This window comes from Rutidosis leptorrhynchoides, chromosome 11 (assembly GCF_046630445.1).
Source record: "Rutidosis leptorrhynchoides isolate AG116_Rl617_1_P2 chromosome 11, CSIRO_AGI_Rlap_v1, whole genome shotgun sequence".
NCBI classification, from domain to species: Eukaryota; Viridiplantae; Streptophyta; class Magnoliopsida; order Asterales; family Asteraceae; genus Rutidosis; species Rutidosis leptorrhynchoides.
In genome coordinates, this window is record NC_092343.1 from 192,526,728 (window position 1) to 192,533,258 (window position 6,531).

At 31.5% G+C, this 6,531-nt stretch overlaps 1 pseudogene; it reads left to right on the top strand.

The window, feature by feature from the left end:
• Nucleotides 1-386: 386 nt before the first annotated feature.
• Nucleotides 387-3,408, top strand: LOC139875333 (serine/threonine protein phosphatase 2A 59 kDa regulatory subunit B' gamma isoform-like; annotated as a pseudogene).
• The last annotated feature ends 3,123 nt before the right edge of the window (nt 3,409-6,531 follow it).

A 6,531-nucleotide genomic window follows, 5' to 3' on the forward strand; every position in this document is an offset into this window, starting at 1 on the left:
TTGATTGTGTATGTTTATTTATTGATATTCTTCGCGTTTTCTTCTTCTTAGTGGTCAAAATGCAGATTCTTAACGTGATTAGACCCACCTATGTGTTCATGTTCGGTCAATATAATTCCTGGACTTTTGAAGGCAAAGAATGATCTTGAAACAAAATTAAGAAGAGTTCAGTTGATTTTAGTTATAAGTTGCCTAGTTTTTGTTGTTTATGTAATAACTAAGTAGATTATTGGTTTTAGTTATACTGATGCAGTTAAATTTAGTAATTTTTATATTTATTGGTTTAATGTAACACTCTGGATGTAACAGTATCAATGTAATGTTTTTGATAAATCAATGAATGGATTGCATTTTGTTTCGATAATCTGTTACATTACGTTTCAGGAATGGGTTACGGTTTTGTTGATCTGCATATCCAAATGCAGATTGTATTTGCACTGTTAGCAGTCTGTTATATAATTTGCATTGTTTGCAAATTGAATTGGTTACACAAGTCATTCCATTATTTGCAATCACTTGTGTATTTGCATTGTGTATTTATGGGGCTGTTTAAAATGTGAAGTTTTACACACTGTTTTGCTAGTTTTAGAGTATGAAGCTAATTGGGGAGCTATTATTAGGCTCGACATATTTATACAAGTTTGTACCTTTAAGGTTCAGAAAGATGTTATTTGAAACCAGCATCATTCTGCACTTTCATACAGATATAACCATATCTGAAATGTATATAAAATTATAAACACAACAGCTAATTCATTGCAACTAAAGGTGACAACTTTGATCCAATTACTTATTAATGGGTTGATTTGATTTAGGTTACGCCTTATTATCTCCAAACAGTTTATAACAAAACAAACTAGGATAAAAATGAAACGGGTCAGACGAATTTTGGAGTCGACCAAAGTATTTTTAATGCATAAGATCTCGTCAATCGTTTTACTCGAAACAGTATATTATTCTTGTACTGATTTATATGTAGTGTACACATTATTACTTCTAAGAAAAGATTAAATTGAGCAAAAAGTCATTACTGGTAAATTAACCCCATTTCCATTTTCATTTCCATTTCTTTGGTAGGGAAAGTTTGAGTTAAATGGGATTTAGTTAGGGGATAAAACATGTAATTATTTAGGGGTAAGCTTGAGTTAGGTGAGTTTTAGTGGGGGGCTAAGATATAATTTTTTAATATTACTTGAATAAAACTCACCCAAATTTTTGACGAGATTTATCTTTTTTCCGTCCGCAATTTAGGTTAATCGGTCATCATCGTTCAACTCAAAATAATTTTACGAACAAAACACAACTAAAAACATTCAAAACGGAGCTTCTTTTTATTTTTTTTTAAGGTAACACATATATAATAAACAAACCCAATTTATTATATCAAGTGGATGGTTAGAGTAATATGAGTTTGTAAGGGACAATACCTAAGTTCAATTCCTCCTAACCCCTTTTTTCTTCTTTTTGTTAGCAATTTTTTTTTTTAGTTCTTACTCAGCATAAGTTTCATAAAAAAATGTTAAAATGTTCCGCTGCAACGCGCGGTCCGAAATCTTTCTAGTTTTGACCCATTATTCAACTCGCTCGACTAGCTCATTTTTCCAATATTAATCATAATATAAGCTTGTTTTGTGACGATTAAGGTAAGAAAAAAACACTCCACAACCTTTTTTTTTTTTTTTTTTTGGCTAAAATAACGATAACGTGTAACCAAGCCTTTTCATCAATCGATGAAAAAGACGAACAAAAGTACAATCGGTGCAAACACGAACCAAGGCTCGGAAGCAGTAAACGTTCCCTAAAACTAAACAAAGAGCCTAAGCTAACTAAGCCCGAGCCTTGAACAACCGTAACACTAAAACGCATGCAGAACACAATCAAAAAACCACAACCAATACAAAATCCAAATCTACCCAATCAAAAGAAGATAAAAAAAAAAAAAAAAAAAAAAAAAAAAAAAAAAAAAACCTCTACAACCTCTTCCTCCGTTTGAAGATGACTTAAATGCATATAAAATATGTAAACAATAAATCACTAAATTATACTTACCTGCATAGGCTTGAAAAAACAGTAACTGTAAATTACTAAATCTAATAATCTTGACAGAAAATGAACATCTAAAAATGAGATACTGAGCACTAGTATTATATACTACTCCTAAAAGCAACTCTTCATTGGTTAAGAGTTCGAATTTATATAATAATGTTAATGGAACTCATACTCCAAATGTTAAGTCAAACATTGGGAAAAAATCAAGTCAGCTTGGGTCAACTCAAGCTGCTTAAGAACAATTGCCTAGTTCTACTGATGTACTGACATTCGAAAAACACAATCTTTCATCAAGAAGTTGAATACGTGTAGTGTGGTGTTTGATTTAAATGACCCGTCGAAGAATCTAAAAGAAAACGATATGATAAGACAAACTTTACTTAAGCTTGTTGATTATATAACCTCAGTTTCTGAAAGTTTAATGAGGTTATAATGCAAGAAATTACGAAAATGATATCTTCGAATATCTTTCGGTATTTACCTTCATATAATCATGATTACAACAAACTGACCGATGTTTTTGATCCTGAAGATGATGAACCAAGTATGGAACCATCATGGCCTCATCTTCAAATCGTGTATGAATTTCTTCTACGGTTGTAGCTGCACTTGAAACTGACGCTAAACTTGCGAAAGGGTACATTGACCATTCGTTTGTGTAAAGATTACTCGATCTTTTTGATTCAGAAGATTAAAGAGAAAGGAAGTACTTAAAAATGATCATTCATCGTATTTATGGAAAGTTCATGGTATATCGACCGATTATTAGAAAAGCGATCAATCATATTATATTTGAAACAGAGAAGCATAATGGCATTGATGAATTGCTTGAGATATTGGGTAGCATTATTAATGGTTTTGTGTTACCGGTAAAAGAAGAGCACAAGCTATTTCTTACACAGTTTGTGGAGAAAGATTTTAAGCTGGCCAGTGGCGACTCTAGGATGAAAATCTAATGGGTCCTCGAAAAAAATTTCAATGCTAATTATATTTGAAGGGTACTTTAGTGGTTGTTTAACTTCAAAAAATATATATATTTTAAAAATATATGAGGTCCTATAATTGAATTTAGTGGTGTCCTATTCAATTTAAAAAATACATTGTATAAAAGATTCCTAAAGTAGTGGGGTCATGGGACCCCACAACACTATACATAGAATCGCCCTTGAAGCTGGCTGACACGGCTGTTAGAGAATTATCCAAGTATTGGCCGATAACCAATTTTTCAAAGGAGGTGATGTATCTTAGTGAACTGGAGGAAGTTCTAGAATCTACTCAAGTTGCCGAGTTTCAATGGTGTATGGTTCGGTTCCACTGTTCCGTCAGATTGGTCGTCGTCTCAACTCTCAACAGTTCTGAAAATTCAGGTATCACGGTAACTGAAGTTGAAAAGATTATTTTATGATTGCAATATAAATTTGGGTAGGGTAACCTATACTCGTGGTACTGAGTTTTAAGAGAAATGACAAGAATACCCATCATGTGTGTAGCACGTGGCTGACTTAATCAGGCACTATTAACGAGCTGTTAACTTCGGGATCAACCGTATACAATATTAATAACTTGGGATCAACCATGATGAATTTAAAGTTAAGGTCCCAACTTGATTTTTGATACAAACATTGAGGACCAACTATGATATTTTTTCAAACAAAAGCCCCTAAACAAAAAGACATGGTTGGTGACAGGTTATAATAATTGTTGTTATAAGTATTGATGAATGAACATATTTGTGAGTTTACATTGTATGCAATTCTCTTTGGGATGATCAACGAAATAGCATTATTGTGTAATTTGTAATAAAAACACCAAACAATTTAGTAATTTTTTTCCATTAAAAGGTTAACATATGTTCAAATTGGTTATATAGGTAATTTCACACTTTTTTCTCCTACACTTAATTTAGCACTTATGGTCTATTAATCGAGTCCACAACAAGCGTCGATTTATTGGTGACTTGATTGTCGCTTAGAACCTAAATTGAACTTCAGACATGTTTAAAACACGTGGAAATTTGATTATACCATTTTCATGACGTCTCACATTTTTTTTAACCTACTTATTGACCGGAGGACCATTCGGAAGCAATCTCTCTACCCATAGAACATTGAGAAGGAGGACTTTTCCTATTCTTAGTGTGTTTCACTTTAGGTGAAGAAATGATTTGTCTTTATTCTGGGATATGGTAAGAATTGTCTACATCTTACCTCTTTAATACCTCACTTATATGGGATTGGATTTTTTTGTTATTAATTTCTCCCTTAAAAGTTTAATGTGTAAAATATATTTAGAAAGCGAACGATAGCCGAGTGAAACGACTTTTATTTTAGTCATATGATAGATGAGGGTTCGATACCAATGAACACTTTGTTTTTCTTTTTCTTTTTTTTTTACAATTCAGACCTTCCTTTTTTTTTTTTTTTTTCATTTATAGCTCTCATTTTTTTCTTTTTTTATCTCAAGTTCTCTCACTCTCTTATTCGTATTAGGAAATTAATACTTGTCGAAGGTGAAGACTAGGTTGATCTAAACTACTTTGACACTTTTAAAGGGAAAAAAGGTTAATTGATGTGGCTTATTGATGACAAATTGATGTAAACGGATGTTCACCAAGTTTGGAGAAACTATATTGATGCTAACTCTCAATTAATGAATTGATGAGTGCATTAAAGAGAATTAGTTAACATCATCCTCAACCACTATAAATCCTTGTGTTTGTACTCTTTACTTTCATACTTAATCTTTACAATTACAAACACATTTGATATTTAATTTCAAACCAGCTCATTGTATTTCTATATATACTAATAGACAAATCACTGTTTCACTATTCACCAATAGTAACCAGGGTTATTTTCGTCATTTCACCTTCTTCTTTTTTTTGTCCCAAACGATAAAATAAGCAACTTTCGTAAAAGAACCAACCCTTCAATGTTGCCAAAAGATGTCGAAAAAAATTCTTTTTTACAAAAAAATCAACTAACTTTTTTTTTCTTCTCTCTTTTCTTCCTAAACGATAAAAGAGGCAACTTTCATAAACTGAACAACCCTTCAATGCTACCAAAAGATGTCGAAAAACATTTTTTTTTACAAAATAGATCAACTAACTTTAAAAAAAACGAACGCTAAAAGAAGCAACTTTCACAAAAGGAACAGCCCTTCAATGTTAAATGCCGAAAAAAATTCTTTTTTACAAAATAGATCAAGACTTTTTTTAACTCGCATTCAAAACGGAGCCCCCGTCGCGAAGCGAGGGCTCCACAGCTAGTTTGAAACAAAAAGAAAAATTGAAAGTTTTTCAAACACTAATGACTATTCACCCACTACTTACATAACTAATTAATTTGGACATTGTGGTAAATTTGATTAAATTTAATTTCTATATATATAATAATAGACAATTAATATTGGACATTTCAAAATGGAATATGGGCAGAGACCATTCATATATGTGGCATGCCATACTTATCATACCACACATCATGAATATAAAGTAAATTACTTATCCGACCACTTTTTAAAAGCCTCGCCCTGGCCCTATACAAACATTCACCCTTGAGGGGGCTGACAACAGGGATGACAATGGTCACCCGATTCAGTGGATATCCACCTAATTCATCTGTTTCGTGATAGATATGTATTAACCTAAATGTATATGGATATAGATACAGATATGGATATGGATACAGATATGGATGAACATAATTGGATATAGATATAGACATGAATAAAAAATTTCATTCAATGAATATATCCATTAACACCCGAAATACATATACACATATTTAAATATAGATTTATGGTTACAAATTTACTATGACAATTGAATTACCGTTAGATTTACATATACTTTCAACTTTACAAAGAAATAGATATATTATAATAAAATGCGTATATCAAACAAAATAGACATACAAATTATATATTTTTAATTTTTCACAATCTATGTTTAATTGTAAATTCAACAATTTATGTTCTATTTTCGACAAAAAATACACAATCTTGTGGATATATTTTAATCATGACATGTTGTATTTATTTTTACTATACTACGTTTTTGTTTTATCGCATCTTAGGAAATATTATAACACTTTTTAAATATATCCATCGGATATTCATTAACCCGCTTAATCCATTAGATATGGATGGATGAACTGAAATTAAATGGATATAGATATAGATGAACAAAAACTAAATGGATATCGATATGAATACGGTGTAACCCGATCCATATCCGATCTATTAACATTCATAGCTGATGGTAGTGGCGTGCCCTCGGTTGCCCTCACTCGCTTCGTCCCGACTTTTTTTCTTGAGATAACATAACAGAGCAAAGAAGATATTGGAGTATGTGGGGTCATATTCAAACATAATTCTAATTTCTTTTATTTTTTGATCGCTGAAATTGGAAAAAATTGGAAGATGAAGATGAACAAAATGAAAGTTAGAAAACTAACACTTGAAGGGTTAGAGTAATGGGAT